Consider the following 18,084-nt stretch of genomic DNA (forward strand, 5'->3'; position numbering starts at 1 on the left):
AATCCATCCCCAATCGATTGCCACGTCAGCACCGCTCCATCGCAGCCGTCCATCACCTGCATCCTGCCCAACGGCCGAATCCCAATTGATCGACCAATCGATTAGGAACATTTGAATCGATCGGTGGATCGATTCAGAAGTTTTCTGTGGTCTCGCGATCGCGCGAGAACTCCCCTGCCCAATCGATCGGTTGATCGATTGATAGCTTCCAATCGATCGTCTGATCGATTGGGAAGGTTTCTGTGCTCGTGAATTATGGTCTCAATCGATCGACCAATCGATTGGGCCATTCCTTCCTTCGCAGCACACTCCAATCGATCCACTGATCGATTGGACCCTGCTTCAATCGATCGCCCGATCGATTGACCAGCCTGAACTTGACTCAACCTCAAGTCCAAAATCTCCAACCCAACTCCTGGTCAACCATGACCTGTTGGGTCTCCATGCCTAGCATTTGGCTACACCCGACCAACCTCGAACTAGCCTTTTAGCCTCCTCCATCACCCTTGCGTCCCTCAGATATCTCCCTATCCTTCACGCCTTGCCTTCAAGAGCTTCCTTCGGCCTCATCCTAGTTGTCGAGTTCTCCTTGCCAAGTCACACTAGGACTTACCTTGCCAAGACCACATGCTTGGACTTACCAATTGTCTGGCTCCTCACCATGACTTTCTCCTTTGTCAAGATCACACTTGGACTTTCCAATTGCTTGACCAGGACTTTCTCCTTTGCCAAGATCACACTTGGACTTTCCAATTGCCTGGCTCCTCATCAGGACTTTCTCCTTTGCCAAGATCACACTGTTAGAGTGTATACTGAAAGCCTAAGCTTTTGTAAACATTTATTTTGAATAAAGAATCACATTTGGTCAAATTATCTACATTTATTTGTAGTTGTTCAATTAATTTATATTGTAGATAACATAGTATGTGGTGTCACATGCAGAAGATGATGTTATCAGTACCTTATAAATTATAAACAGTAGCTCACGACCAAAATGGAAAGGAACAAACCATTGGAAGGTCGTAGTGTAATTAGGAATTAGTTTATCTTAACTATATAATTACACTAGTACACTTAGAGTGTATTGAGTAGGACCATTAGAGGTCGTTTCTTTTATATTGACTTTATAAAGAAACAAAGACCTCAGTTATTATGGAAGTGTGTGCTCTTAATCCTAATATAATAACAAGCACATATATTTGATATTTATTTCTTTAATTTATCAATGGGTGAGATTTAGTTCGATGAATCAATAAGCCCGATAAGTTGGGAAATGATATCACTTATAGTGTGTGTTGTTGATTATAGAAGGAAACTGTGTCCTAGAGATACTAAGTTGATAATGTCCCCAAGAGAAGCTCATAAGGATTGTCATGTTAAACCCTGCAGGTGGACTTAGTCCGACATGATGATAAGGTTGAGTGGTACTACTCTTGGACTAAGATATTAATTAAATGAGTTTTCAGTAACTCACTTAATTAGTGGACATTCAATATCTTAAACACAAGGAGACTAACACACTCATAATAAGAAGGAGCCCAAAAATGTAATTTGGAATTGGTGCGATAGTTCAATAATAGTTCTCTAGTGGAATGAATTATTATTGATAAAATTAAGTTGTGTTCGAGGCGAACACGGGATGCTTAGTTTTATCGGGAGACCAAAACTAATTCCTCCTCTCGGTCCCTATCGTAGCCTCTTATTTATAGAGTATTATACTCACCTATACCCACCTTCTATACCCACCTAAAGGGGGTCGGCCAAGCTAGCTTGGGAATCAAGCTAGGGTCAGCCTAAGCTTGGTTTATGGGTGGCCGGCCCTAGCTTGAACCCAAGCTAGAGGGGGCTGGCCATAATAAAATTAAAAATAATTTTAATTTTAATTTTTATTATGTGGAAGATATAATTTATTAAATAAAATTAAAATTAAAATATCTCTCTTAAAAGGGTCTACAAAAGATTAAAGAAAGAGATTAGATCTCTTTCCTTATTTGTAGATTGGAAAGATATTTTATTTTCTCTTTGAAAATTATTCACATGTTAAAAAATTAAAATTATAGAAATTTCTTTTTATCAACCATAAAGGGATTTTTGAAGAGAAATTTTATTTTTAAAATTTCCGGAAACAAATTAGAAAGTTTTAATTTGTTGATTGAAACTTGTCTAATTTGTCTCTCTATGATGTGGCCGGCCATTATAAGTTTAATTGGGAAATTTAATTTTATTTTTCTCAAATAATTCATGTCAAGGAAAATTAAGGAAATTTTATTGTAATTAAATTTCCTAATTTGCCAAAGACAAGGAATATAAAAGAAGGGGTGGGGTGCCTTCAAATGGTACAACCTCTATTATTTTTCTCCCTCTCTTATTCCTTGGTGTGGCCGGCCATCTTCTTCCTTTCTTCCTCTTTGTGGTGGCCGAAACCTCTCTCTTGGCTTGGAGCTCTTGTGGTGGTCGGATACTACTTGGAGAAGAAGAAGAAAAAAAGAAGAAGAGAAAGCTTGCATCCCTTGGAGCTTGGTTGGTGATTTTCTTCATCCTTGGTAAAGCTCTTGTTTTGGCCGAACCTAGCTAGGAGAAGAAGAAGGTGCTTTGGTGGATTCTCATCTCGGAAGATCGTTGCCCACACAACGTCCGAGGTTAGAAGAGGAATACGGTAGAAGATCAAGAGGTCTTTCTAAAAGGTATAACTAGTAATTTTTCCTTTCCGCATCATACTTGTTATTTTTGGAAATAATACCAAATACAAGAGGCTTACGATTCTATTATTTCGAATATGTTTTTCGATGTTGTGTTCTTTTATTTTTTTTTCTTTTCCTTGTGATTTGATTGTTCTTTTCGGTTAACCTAAAGTTATTTTAGGAAATTAAATATTAGCTTTCCGTAAAAGGTTTTGTCTAGTCGGTGGTGGTTGTTCCTATATCCAAGAAGGTCATGTGCCTCGCCACGTCAGTACTGAGAACCAATTATGGAAATTAATATTTAATGAAATTAATAACTTAGGTGATTTAGATCGAACGTGTAAAGTTCCGCAGGAGATCCAAGTCAAAACCTAAAAGAACAAATAGATTAAGTTTTGGATCAAACGTGTTAAGTTCCGCAGGCGATCCAAAATTTAATTTAAAAGAACACATGGTAGCTAGGAAAAGGTTCAGACCTTTGTACAAAATTTTTGTACAGTGGAACCTCTAGGTTTTCCGAGTAGCAACCAACAATTGGTATCAGAGCTAGGGTTTTGCCTCTATGTATTTAGTATTAGTTTAATTATGCACATGTCATACATAATTTAGGCAGGTTAATAGTAGGATGTGCTAACTTTGTGGATGCAGGATCCAACTATTATGGCTTATAGTTTTCTTTATGTGTGTGATTGGACCCTTGGACATGTCAAGGGCAATTATATGTGTGTGCATGATTGTATTATAAAATACAGCAGGAGTTGTATTTAGTTTTTAATTAGGATTTTATTTTTGATCTAGTTACATGTACATTCCTTTTATGGAATATAGGATCGATGGATGTAAATTTTTATTTTATATTCGATCTAGTTCACATGTACATTCCTTCGAGGAATATAGGATCGAAAAATGTAAAATTCTATTTATGTCGCGGATCGAATCTTGCAAGGCGTGGAACCTTTTAAGGACCAGAGGCGCAGCAGAACAAGGAGCAAGATGGATGCGACAGCAAGACCTGGTGGCGGTGGCCAAATAAGGCAGCAGCTAGGGTTGGAGACACACGGAGGATAAAAATAGATAAAAGTCATAATAGTTGAAAATTAGTTTTTCATTTATTGCTTTTATATTGTGTTGTGTGTGCATGTTAGTAAACATGTCTAGTAGGCTAGCATAGTTAAAATTCCTCATTTATAAATAACTAAGTGGGAGAGGGATTTTAAATAAATTCCACGGTCTCCATTACTGATTTGTAAGTGATGCAAACAAGCTTGCGCGTTGGCTCTGAGTGCCTTCCTCCATATCGGATGAGCTTGTTCGTGGATCACTAGAACAAACTTCCATTTAGGATGACTATAGGAAATTAATTAAGAGCGTGTGATCTTTCCCATCGGAAGGGACACAATCTTATTAATGGACTTAGTGTCAAGTAATGGTATACACTTAGACACATCTAATAGTATCCTCCCCATCGGAGTCACTGCTATTATTTGTGTGACCAAAGGATACCAACTATTAATTTTATTTGTCAAAAAGTTAGGTTGACAAGATAATAAAATTAATGGGTTAAAACCCTCCTTTTACAAATACTGAATTTGTATACGTCCACACTATCGTGGCATACAATATTCGCGGTGTTTTGAGGTGTTGGTTAATTTAAAATGGTATTGTTTGAGGAATCAATATTATTCCTACGAAAGGAAATAACTACTCCTCGACGTGAATAGACGCCCCAAATTCTTCGTTTCTTCCTACGATTAGGGTTAGCGCAGCGGAAATAACTAAATAGAAACGTAAAGGAAAAAGACAAACCTCAAACTCGATGGATGTAACAATGTTCGGAGATGAAACTCCTACTCCTCGGCGTGTCCGTAAGGTGGACGAAGCCTATCAATCCGTCGGTGGATGAGTCCCGGGAAACCCGGCTAATAATCACTCCTTCTGGGTGGAGAAACCGCGCCACAATGTCTTGCAACAGCAAGATAAACAGGAGTACAAGAATACAGCAAGAAACTAAGTACAATACAAAAATGTAATAACCCTAGCTTGCCTTCTTGTCGACTGGATGAAGCAGCAGCTTCAAACGACGCCTACAACAGCAGGAACCCAGCCGATGAAGCTCACACGAAGCTTCAAGCAGAAGCGAGCTCAGCAAAGCTCAGATCACAGCAGTGAAGAAGAACAGCAGCTCAAGAGAGAAGAAGAAGAATTAAGAACAGTAGCTCCTCAACCCCTTTTATAACCTGCGAAGAAGACACAACAGAAACTAGTCGTTGCTACGCAACGGCTAGGATGTGGACCGATCAGGCTTCATCCTGATCGGTCCACAAGGGTCCTGATCGGTCACAAGACCGATCAGGCCCTCCCCTGATCGGTCATGGTGACCGATCAGGTCCTTCCCTGATCGGTCCCATGACCGATCAGGTCCTTTCCCTCCTTCTGATCGTCTCCTTCTGATCGTCTCCTGATCGGTCTGCTGACCGATCAGGAACTTCACTGTATGCTACTGATCGATCACTGATCGGTCTTCAGTCCGATCAGAAAACACACAGAAGCTCACTGTGTGGTTACTGATCGGTCACCAGACCGATCCAGATACCCAGTGTATCACTGGATCGATCCACTGATCGATCCAGAGCTTGGTTTTCGCCCAAACCAAATCCCAAGCCTTCCAAACCAACATCCGGTCAAGCTTGACCTGTTGGTACATCATGCTTAGCATCCGGTCACTCCCTTGACCTGCTAAGACTCCCCACCAAGTGTCCGATCAATCCCTTTGACCCACTTGGACTTTTCTCTTCGTGTCAAGTATCCGATCACTCCCTTGACCTACTTGACCTTCTCAACACCAGATGTCCGATTACCCTTGATCCATCTGGATTTTCCCTTGCCCGGCTTCACTCACCAGGACTTTCACCTAGCTTCACTCACTAGGGCTTTCACCTGGCTTCACTCACCAGGATTTCCAATCTGCCCGGCTTCACTCACCAGAACTTTCCAACTGCCTGGCTTCACTCACCAGGACTTTCCCACTGCCTGGCTTCACTCACCAGGACTTTCCCACTTCCGGTCCAGAGAACGAGCTACCGAGCCCTCTCTGACCACAGTCGGAGAACGAGCTACCGAGCCCTCTCCGACTTCCACTTGCCAAGTTCCCATACTTGGACTTCTCTGTGCCAAGTCTCCATACTTGGACTTTCTCCCGTGCCAAGCTCCCTGCTTGGACTTTTCCGAGTCAGGTCAACTCACCTTGGGTCAACCAGGTCAACTTTGACCAAAGGTTGCACCCACAATCTCCCATCAAAATACAACTCTTTTGTTCTTGTCAAACATCAAAATACAACTCGAGTCAGGTCAACTCGAGTCGGGCCAACCAGGTCAACCTTGACCTAAGGTTGCACCAACAATCTCCCCCTTTTTGATGTTTGACAATACCTTTAAGTTAGGCTAATCCAATAGCCTCAACTTTCCTCATGCCACTAGGTAATGAAACATACATTACAACCTTACATTCTCCTTCTAAGAAGGCAACCTCCTTCTTAGATAATGAAGGCCTAACTTAAACCCTTCATTCTCCCCCTATTGGCACACATCAACAAACTCTCCCCCTGAAGAGTAAGTTATCGTTGTTCACAACTTCACTCGTCGTGATCAACAAACTCTCCCACTAACTCCAATGTTCTTCCTTGAACATTCTCTAGACATTCTTCCCCTTTTTGACACACATCAAAAGGAGTGAATCAAGGTCAAGAGTTTCTTCCTAATGAAAGTCCCATACCTTTCATTGAAACCCTTAATTTTCCCCTTGATACTAAATTCAACAATCAACTCAGTGATAATCCCATATCACTCATCCTCAAAAATTTCGACGAGTAGAAACTCCCCCTAAAAGTCAACTCCTCCTTGACTAATAGGTAAAACTCCCCCTAATGGTCAAATCCCCCTTGACCATTGCACCAACAATGTCTTGGAGAGTTTCAAACCTTTAGAAATCCAAAACACCAACTCCCAGCTGAAATTTCAGACAAAACAGTCGAAAATCAGCAAGTTGGCACGCGCTGATCGGTCACCAGACCGATCAGCCTTCACTGGATCGGTCACCAGACCGATCCACACTCTCCTAGATCGGTCCTAGTGACCGATCCACACTGACCTGGACCGATCAGGGAACCTCCTGATCGGTCCACGACCTCTGATTTATGATTTTCTAAATTTTTCTTCTCCCGAAATTCAGAAACCTCTAGAAAATTACAGAAAATTCCAAAAATTGTGAAATTTTGAGGATACATTCCTCATAACATATACTATCATGGAAAAATAATTTTCTATGAAAATAACTTCCATTTTTCAATCTTGATACAAAGTTCAAAAGTCTTTGAAATAGCTCAAAGTTAACTTATCTTTGTATCAACTTGTTCAATGATGAATGCTATCACTAGAAAAGCTTCATCAAGGTTTTTCAAATCAATTTTGAAATAATTTTAAACCATTTAATTTAGGACCACAATCTTTGGGCTAAATGTACATGACTTGTACATAAGCTTTCCCTACGATCCCCAATTAGAATTAGGCTCATCTAGGTACAAGAACTATGCACCTTGATCCTAACTCACAATCCTAATATCTCACACACATCTAAGGTGTATCAAACACATCCAAGTCAATTTTGATGTGAGATATGAGTTTAGGTCATCTTAGGCTAAGGTCTCATGCATTTTCTAAACATCAATTTGATCTCCATATCAAATTGTGTTTTTAACCTTAGATCAATTTCATTGATTATACATGCAAGAGATAATGGCATGGCATATAATGATATCATAAGTAAAAACATGTGCCAATGTCATGATGTCATGGCATAAAGTATAAAACTTAAATAGAGCATGACATTTAACTAACCTAAGCATTATCATAACATTTTAAATGATCATAAAATAAATATGATGTCATGACATGGCATATGGCAAACAATACATGGCAAATAACATATAAAGGTATAGAAAATACCTAATTCTAGCCTTAGTTGCCATTTTTGATAATTTTGATCATTTTGCCATAAAATCCATATTCCTAAGTGTATTAGACCTAAAATCATATACTAAGGATTTTTAGATCACCATGTGCCAATTAAATTGACCTAAGAGAACTCCTCAAATGTGATTGGCACATCCTAATCACCTTAGGAATAATTTTTAATTTCATTTTCAAGGCTTGATTAGACCTTGAAAATTCCTAAAGTGCCACCTTTTGCCATGATTAGATTAACTACCTATTCAAGTAAGGTTGGCACACCCTAAACCATCTAGCGTGATGGAATCACGCTCTTAGGAACCCAATACCTATTGGAGCTCATTGGGTTCACTAAGTATTCACTAGGGATGACTTCCCTAGCAACCCTTCTAATGACCCTCCTAGGCTTTGAAGCCTTGGTCATTTGGGACTCATCAAGATCAACTCTAGGGGTGACTTCCCTTGTGACCTTGGTGATGGTCTTCCTTACCCTAGATTTTGTTCCATAATCTAATGGAACATTGTGATAAGTGACCTTGACCACTTGGGACTTAGGTTTGTGACCCAAACCTTTCATGTCCTTGAGCTTTAGTTTTTGCCCCTTAGACCCTATATTTGACTTTTCCAAATTTTTAAGGGTCTTTTCTAAAGAGTCAAGTCTTGACCTCAAGACTTGATTTTCCTTTTCTAAGGCCTCAAGTTTTAACTTGTCATTTGTCTTTGAGGTATTCCTAGGCATATGTCTAGTTGTTTTGGGATTTCTACCTAGGTTATCCTTAACCTTAGATGAGTTGATCCTAGGGTTGACTTTCCTAGTGTTATCCTTATCTAGGCTCACATGTTTGGCACCTAAGCATGTGTATCGATTTCTATAATTATCATGCTTATCATTATTGTCAATTGCAATCAAACTACTAGCATGCATCTTACTAGTATTGCAATAATGTGCCTTAGAGATTACCTTAGGGTTTGCCTTAGCTCCCCCTATCGATGTGCTCGGTCTCTTGTCCTTGTGAGATTGCCTCCCCCTTGGACATTGGCTCCGATAATGTCCCCTTCGCTTGCATTGGAAGCACACCACGTGCTCCTTGCTCTTGCGTATCGGGACTCCGGCTTCCTTGATCTTTGGCGCCGGTGGAGTCTTCCTAACCCTCTTTGGACATTTACTCTTGTAATGTCCAAATTCCCTACACTCAAAGCATAATATATGCAATTTACTAGAACTTAAATTGCTTAAGTTACCTAGGGTTGAGGTGGGATGTAAGCTCTCTCCTTCATCCCTTCCGGAGGTAGAAGCTTCTTCTCCTTGCTCCGAACTTGAAGAGGAACTCTCCTCCTCTTCTTCTTTAGATGTTGAGTAGCCCTCAACTTCAAAATCCATGCCTCCATGATGTGAGCTACTCGGCTCACTTGACTCCTCTTCATGGCTTGAATTGGAGCTCTCCTCATGGAACTTAGCCAAGTTGTTACACAACTCCTTGGCATTGTTGTATCTATCTATCCTACACAAAATATCATTAGGTAAAGAAAATTCCAAAACTTTCGTTACCTCATCGTTGATTGTGAATTGGTGGATTTGTTCCTTCGTCCACTTCTTCTTCTTGAGAGGTTTTCCTTCTTCATCCTCCGGAGGAGTGAAACCTACTTGCACACACCTCCAATTCTCAAGATTAGTCATAAGAAAATATTTCATTCTTACCTTCCAATACGCGAAGTCGTCGCGATCGTAGAATGGTGGAATCGTGATGTCCTCTCTAAATCGTTCCATTCTCTAGCTCGTGCTCCCCCGGGTGTCAATCCAACGAAGAGCGACCTCGCTCTGATACCACTTGTTAGGATCGATGATCGCGGCTAGAGAGGGGGGGTGTGAATAGACGCCCCAAATTCTTCGTTTCTTCCTACGATTAGGGTTAGCGCAGCGGAAATAACTAAATAGAAACGTAAAGGAAAAAGACAAACCTCAAACTCGATGGATGTAACGAGGTTCGGAGATGAAACTCCTACTCCTCGGCGTGTCTGTAAGGTGGACGAAGCCTATCAATCCGTCGGTGGATGAGTCCCGGGAAACCCGGCTAATAATCACTCCTTCTGGGTGGAGAAACCTCGCCACAATGTCTTGCAACAGCAAGATAAACAGGAGTACAAGAATACAGCAAGAAACTAAGTACAATACAAAAATGTAATAACCCTAGCTTGCCTTCTTGTCGACTGGATGAAGCAGCAGCTTCAAACGACGCCTACAACAGCAGGAACCCAGCCGATGAAGCTCACACGAAGCTTCAAGCAGAAGCGAGCTCAGCAAAGCTCAGATCACAGCAGTGAAGAAGAACAGCAGCTCGAGAAGGAAGAAGAAGAAGAAGAAAGAACAGTAGCTCCTCAACCCCTTTTATAACCTGCGAAGAAGACACAACAGAAACTAGCCGTTGCTACGCAACGGCTAGGATGTGGACCGATCAGGCTTCATCCTGATCGGTCCACAAGGGTCCTGATCGGTCACAAGACCGATCAGGCCCTCCCCTGATTGGTCATGGTGACCGATCAGGTCCTTCCCTGATCGGTCTCATGACCGATCAGGTCCTTTCCCTCCTTCTGATCGTCTCCTTCTGATCGTCTCCTGATCGGTCTGCTGACCGATCAAGAACTTCACTGTATGCTACTGATCGATCACTGATCGGTTTTCAGTCCGATCAGACTGATCGGTCACCAGACCGATCCAGATACCCAGTGTATCGCTGGATCGATCCACTGATCGATCCAGAGCTTGGTTTTCGCCCAAACCAAATCCCAAGCCTTCCAAACCAACATCCGGTCAACCTTGACCTGTTGGTACATCATGCTTAGCATCCGGTCACTCCCTTGACCTGCTAAGACTCCCCACCAAGTGTCCGGTCAATCTTTTGATTGTTGGGGTTGCAAGGTTGCAAACATAGTCCCATATTGGAAACACATGGGAAAGATCATGGGTTTATAAGAGAAAAAGATATCTCCATTGGCATGAGGCCTTTTGGGTAGAGCCCAAGAGCAAAACCATGAGGGCTTAGGCCCAAAGTGGACAATATCATGTCATTGTGGAGATATCTAAATTCTTTTCGATCCTACAATTGGTATTAGAGCCCGGACTGCCAGAAGGTTTAACCACCGACTGTGCACAAGAGCTATGGTCTGATTGAACCATGTGAGTACAATATTGACCTCGAACAAAGAAAGTAGGGGCTCCTATGTTCAGATCAAGAGGACCAGACACCAGGCAAGAAGTCCTAGTTGCGGCTAGGCAAGGAAGTCCTAGTAGGTCGGGTGGACCGAGGGGCAGGAAGTCCTAGTTGCGGCTAGGCAAGGAAATCCTAGTAGGTTGGGTGGACCGAGGGGCAGGAAGACCTAGTGGGTCGAGGATCGGACGTGGGAAGCCTATGGTCCTTTGTTTGAGGGGGGGATTGTTGGGGTTGCTGTAACGACCACCCTTCTTACTACTACTATACTCTAAGGATGACCGTTACTTAACTACTAACTCTACTTAACCGGTATGATTAAAAATCACATGGAAACCCTACCGAAAAATTTCGACAGAATCTCCCCTGTACCGGTGACCTTAAACTGACATACATAACATAATATACACAGCCACAAGCGGCTGGAACACATATCAAACACACAAAAGGAATAACATCACCACGCAGTTTAATGAAATCAAATCATGCAAGTAATGAATAGCGGAAACAAAATAAAAACATACAATTAACTAACAGCGGAAGACTAAATGACTCATCTAATACATTCTTAATAAATGGCAATCTTAATAAATTCTTAAACTAAGTCCCAAGGCTTCCATAGTCCTGGCATCACACACCATCCGCGCCACCTTGTCGCCTTCCTTGCTAAATCTTTTCCTTTCCTTTATCTGCAGTAAGAGGAAGTGTAGTCTATAAGCAAAATTTGCTTAGTAAGCGCTATCTAACTCACAAAATCACGAATGTGCATGTATACGAAAAGAACTAGAAACTATATGCTCTAAAAATTCCTAAAAATCTCTAGAATTTTTCTATAGCATTTCTAGATTTTAATAAGGTCTTTTGGGACTCCAAATCATGAAATTTGGGGTGTTACAGTTGCAAGGTTGCAAACATAGTCCCATATTGGAAACACATGGGAAAGATCATGGGTTTATACTATTTTACTAGTGGTACCTTTCTGTGTCTTAATCTCTTAACTTCTCAGTCTTCTAGTATTCATCTCGCATCGTACCCATTAGTGGTCTTTGGAAGACTTGATATCTTCTCTATCCTTTCTAAACATACTTATATATATGAATATAAGAGAACAAAATTTCTATCTTACTAAAGCACATATAAGCAATTATTCCATACTGCAAATAATAAAGAAAGTATAAAAGGAAACTTAAATACTTTCTTACTTGAAGACGGCAAGGCTGGTCTGATGTGTGATCTGGAGAATGGGAACTGCTCTGATACCAACTTGTAACATCCCACCCTCACTTACTACCTTTACTTAACCGGTATGATTAAAAATCACATGAAAACCCTGTACCGGTGACCTTAAACCGACATACATAACATAATATACACAGCCACAAGCGGCTGGAACACATATCAAACACACAAAAGGAATAACATCACCACGCAGTTTAATGAAATCAAATCATGCAAGTAATGAATAGCGGAAACAAAATAAAAACATACAATTAACTAACAGCGGAAGACTAAATGACTCATCTAATACATTCTTAATAAATGGCAATCTTAATAAATTCTTAAACTAAGTCCCAAGGCTTCCATAGTCCTGGCATCACACACCATCCGCGCCACCTTGTCGCCTTCCTTGCTAAATCTTTTCCTTTCCTTTATCTGCAGTAAGAGGAAGTGTAGTCTATAAGCAAAATTTGCTTAGTAAGCGCTATCTAACTCACAAAATCACGAATGTGCATGTATACGAAAAGAACTAGAAACTATATGCTCTAAAAATTCCTAAAAATCTCTAGAATTTTTCTATAGCATTTCTAGATTTTAATAAGGTCTTTTGGGACTCCAAATCATGAAATTTAGGGTGTTACATTGCCCAAATTAAAATTTATTGAAACAATCTGGGATGCATGTTATAAAAGAAAAAGATATCTCCATTGGCATGAGGCCTTTTGGGTAGAGCCCAAGAGCAAAACCATGAGGGCTTAGGCCCAAAGTGGACAATATCATGTCATTGTGGAGATATCTAAATTCTTTTCGATCCTACAAAACCCAGATCGATATGATCCTCCAAATGCTACCTAGAAGTTTTGAGCAGTTCCGCCTGAACTATAATATGAATAAGAGGATATATTCATTAGCGGAACTACTGACAGAACTTCAAGCAGCAGAATGATTCATTAGCAGTTCCGCCTGACCTACTTGACTTGTCTTCTTATCAACCTGGTCAACCATTTGACTATCTCCATAACCGGACGATTGCTCCAGCAATCTCCTTATATTGTCAAACATCAAAACTCAAATCTTGACTCAAGCTTGACTCAACTTAAGCTTAGTCAAACTGATCAAACTTGACCAAAGGAAATTGCCCCAACAATGCTGTATGAATTTTTTGAATGAGTAAATGGTTGGAAACCATCACTAGCAAGACCAAGCCGTACATTTCGAGGTTTAATGGAAAAATCTTTATGTATATCATCAAATGACTTCCATGCCACAAAATTAGCTGGATGTCTCATCACTTCATCATCCACTCTTTTTTTCATGATGTCATCTCATAAAAGAAGCAGTCTTTTTAGACATGAATAACCTTTGAAGCCTTGGCTTTAAAGGAAAGTAACGCATGGTCTTCACTGCTAATTTCTTATCGTTGTCTCAAACTTGGGTTTCTCGAGTATGGCTATTGGCTTTCCATCTAGAAGCACCACATATTTTGCACATGTTAGACTCCTCTCCTTCCTTCCAATACAGCGTACAATCATTGATACACACATCTATTTTTTTTATAAGAGAGACCAAGATCTTTAATAATTTTTTTGGCATCATAATAGGATTCTAGCAAATCAGAACCGATTGGGAGTATTTGTTTCAATAATTGTAGTAACATATCAAATAATTTATTACTCCACCGACCAATACTGTCACGCCCCAGAGGAGTCCCTGTCAGAAAAAAATCTGACAACATCTTCCCTATATTGGTAACAATTGGGACTAATATACATACACAAACAACATATAACATATTCATCAGCCCACACGGCTGGAACATACATAACCACGCAGTTTATATAACACAGCCTACCTGTTGGACATAAATCAACAAAACAACCACGCAGTTAATATTCAACCCACACTACTGTATTAAAAGCACAGCGAAAAAATGAAGAGAAAACCCACAATCCACAACTAAAGTTTACTAGCCAATTAGGCTTACACAATCACAAGATCACGATAGCAAAACACCACGAATCAAACTCCAAACACAGTCAAATTCATACAATACTAAAATTGCTGAATACTAAAAATATAAGTAAAACGGAAATAAAATCGATAAATGTCCTCAGATATGATGTGGGAAGTGGGACCGACAGTTGGGACTCTCCAAGCATCCATAATTCATCTACCTGCTACCTGACGAAAGAAAAATCAGTTTGTGGGGTGGTGAGTATTGGAACTCAGCGAGTAAGGAAAGATAGTGCATAAACATAATATACAACTAGAAAGTGAGCCAGGAGTATACAGTCTCATAAGAGGAATAGCATATACTAAAACAAAATCATAATAAATGTTCATACCTGAAACCATATCCTAGGCTAGTAATTGAAGGTCAGAAGTAGTACTAATCTGCTACAGTACTGCTCATAACTACAGAGGAAATATATAAGGTATATACAAACTTCCAATAAGTAAACCAAGGACTAAACACCTACAACGAGCGTATATCTCAACATAAGCAAGCATAGCAGCATAAGTGAGCAACAGCAGTAAGTAAGCAATAACAACGTATGTAAACAGCAGCAGCCAAAGCAAATATAATAATAGCGTATGCACGGATGGTCACCCCGCCCACCTCTTTGCACTACGACCCCTGTATGGTCGAGAGGCCGGATCGATGACAACTGTACCACTCAAAGGCCGCCATTACTCTCGAGTGACCGAATGGACAGGTGCTGAGTAGCTAACTAGCTACACAGCGAAGGGGCTCCCTGTTGCTCGCAACTCCAGCTACCACTACCCACAAGTGGTCGAGTGCGGCATGACAGGATAAGTGACATCTGCTCCAGCTACCACTCTCTCGAGTGGCCGAGCGTGCGACACTAGTTAACAACTCTCTCGACCGCAAGGGAGAATTTATCGTTAACACGTATGCAATGATATGATGCGCAATATACAACAGTCATCATACAAATATAAGCAGAAATTAAGTATGCTACATGAAGCCAGCATGCTCAATACAGAACATAAATAAACAACAATCAAAACATGCAAACATGGTATCTAGTATCTGCTATATTTCATGGATAACAACGAGAGACTGTATAGATATGGAAACGAATATCTCAAAGATCGAGTGGAAGTATCAAGCGTAGGAAAAATAAGAGTGGAGTCAAGGTAAAATAATCCTTATCCAAAAATATCTCATGCACCAAGTTCAAAGAACTAAAGAGACAACGTAAGAAGTACCCACCTTATACGTAGATCGAACCAACACACGCCCCATCACATCAACCGTCTCAATCAACGTCATGCACCAGCGCATACAAATTAGCTATCTTCTGTCCCAATAGTTCACTATCAAAAGGAACCTAGTTTAACATCGAATATAGACTCCTAACTCTCAAATCAAATCTGTCCAGCAGCCTTCCTATTCAACAAGGAACAATCTGAAATCCACAAGAAGTTACATGCAACACTGAACCACAAAACAATAGACCACACACTCCTGGAATCCACCTCAAGATCAACTCAAATCACACAAGAACAAATTAGGACATGCAAGAACAACGTACCAGATCGATTCAGATCACACTAAACTTAACAGATCATACAAAAACAACATACCCAATCAACTCAAATCGCACAAAACAAAATAGATCACGCCAGATCAGAATACCCAATCAACTCAGAGCACGCAACCAGGAAACCAAACCAAATATGCCATTGAACCCAATGAAGAACATCAGCGGAAACTAGAGCTACCAATTAAGAGAAAAATATATAATGTAAATCAATCTTCAGAGAAAATCCAAGTAGAAACCATCAAATTATCTTCCAGAATCACTAAATCATTCCCTCGATCTCAGATCTAGAACATCGAAACCTCCAAAAACATCTTCGATTCACATGTTAAACCGAAACCAACATACCTAGAACTCTATCCGTATCTACTGAGGAAGAAACTTGCTGAGTCAGTTAGGACATGGCTCAGAGAGGAGAGGATCGACGGCTTTGATCTATGGTGCTCGTGCGAGGGAGCAAGGTCGTCGGCTGTTGCGGTGCTCCCGCGTGAGAAGGGAGGAGACTGATGGCTGGGGCTCGTCTTTGGTGTTGGCGTGAGGAGGAGAGGTCGACGACATTCGGGAACTCGCGAGAGGGCAGGAAGGATAGAGAGAGTGGCGTCGCAAGGTGAGGGTTTGGGGGAAGAAGTGGCGTCGCGGCGAGAGGGCTTGGGGAAGAAGTCGGCGATGAAGAGGGGGGAGGAGGTGTCGGGTAGGCAAATTAGGGTTAGAGGGCTTTTATAAAAATTACTTAGGTTTAGTGCAATTAACCCTAAGTTGATTCCTTAATCAACTCCCACTTTCGGGTATTCCTAACAGACTTTTTTCGGGCCCATGAATGCATCCCCTCTAAATACGTCATACGAGCTCCAAAAAAATCTCAGAAAATTTCTAAAAATTCCTAAAAAATCCAATAAAATTATTTGTCAAATAACCTTATTAGTTAAGTATTATTTAATCACTGTATTTTACAAATACTCTTAATGTGTAATAGCTTGACAAGCACAGATAATTTTGAGGTGTCACAACCTGGATAAGTTGGTTGCTCAGAGTCCTTTAATAATCTATAAAATGTCTTTGCTTCGTCATTCAAGTCCTCTCCATTCTTATTCTTTGATGAACCAATTTCCAATCCACTTCTATCAAAACCATCCATGTTAGGATATAAATCCCTTAAGATTTCAACACAATCACTTCCTTTCGATTCTTTGATGAAGACTCACCAAACCTTTCACCATGGTGATACCAAGTTGTATAATTTAGCATTATTCCATTCACATTTAGATGCATTTCAACTACTTCATGAGATCCATAATCAATGTTATTACACTTGACACATGGACACTGAATACTATTCTCTTCACTTGTCTTCTTAAAAGCATAATTAAAAAAATTGTTCAACTCCAACCTTGTATTTTTCATTGAACCGATCATTGAAAAAACTCATCCATTCCTTACTAGGTATCATTTTCCTTTTACAAATATGAATTCTTGCTCAAAAAAAAAATTTGTAACAGATTGATAGGAAACACAACATAAAGGTATGCTTTGTAATGCAAAAAAATGATAGTTCTCGAGCGAATATTAGAAGTTCCAAGAATTTGGAAAAGAAATTATGAATAACAAAATAATTACTAATAGTTAACAAATATGCATGTTAAAGAAACTAATAGTGGGAAGCAATTAAACTAGAAAGTGTTCACATTGCTAATGCTTCAACATGTTCTGAAGCATATTCGTAACAAAGTGTGTAGCATCAGAAATTGAAGATACCATTCTAAGTTCAAAGGTAATACAAATGAAGCAATTAAACTAGAAAAGGAGTCAAAGCCAGCACTGCAAATAAATCAAAAGAACATGAGTGGCAAGCAGACGACCAATGATAGCTTCATGAACAGGTGGCGCTGCCTTCATGAGTGGCGACACCACCTGCCTTGTGGGCAATGATACCTTCGTGAGAAGCGACATCGCTGCCCGCAGGTGAGGTGGTACTGCTTGGCGAGGCAACAATCGTTTCAGAGGCTTTGATAGAATTTTTTTGTGGAACGGGGGAAAAAATAGGCTTGGGCTTACCTTTGATTAAGCTTCCTTGGTTGTTGCTGAGAGGGAAGGAGATGAGGGCTTAGCTTTGGCTTACGGAAAGGGAAGGAGACGAGCGAGGGTTGCGTCGCTACTGAGAGGAGAAGGAAGCGCGCCGTTGAGAGAAGGAAGGAAGGCGTAGTTTTGACTTGCGGGGAGGGAAGGAGTCACACGTACCGCTGCGGAGAGGAGATGCCGATGCGTCATCGTGTGTCGCTTGCCCGTTGTGCAAAGGAGAAGAGATGCACGTGAAGGAGACGGAACGCAGCTAGCTAGGGCAAAAAAAAAAGTAACAATTAAACATGAACTTTGGAAAATATAATAGTTTTTAAAAATTCAGTGGAGAAC

At 40.5% G+C, this 18,084-nt stretch overlaps 1 long non-coding RNA gene across 1 annotated transcript; it reads right to left on the bottom strand.

Moving 5' to 3' along the window:
* Positions 1-14,040: 14,040 nt before the first annotated feature.
* On the bottom strand, positions 14,041-16,378 carry LOC122004007. Its single transcript, XR_006118184.1, has 2 exons — positions 16,027-16,378; positions 14,041-14,290 (listed from the first exon to the last, which is right to left on the bottom strand). It is a non-coding gene; the product is annotated as an uncharacterized LOC122004007 (long non-coding RNA).
* Between the last annotated feature and the right edge of the window lie 1,706 nt (positions 16,379-18,084).

This window comes from Zingiber officinale, chromosome 7B (genome assembly GCF_018446385.1).
Source record: "Zingiber officinale cultivar Zhangliang chromosome 7B, Zo_v1.1, whole genome shotgun sequence".
In the NCBI taxonomy this organism is placed as follows: domain Eukaryota; kingdom Viridiplantae; phylum Streptophyta; class Magnoliopsida; order Zingiberales; family Zingiberaceae; genus Zingiber; species Zingiber officinale.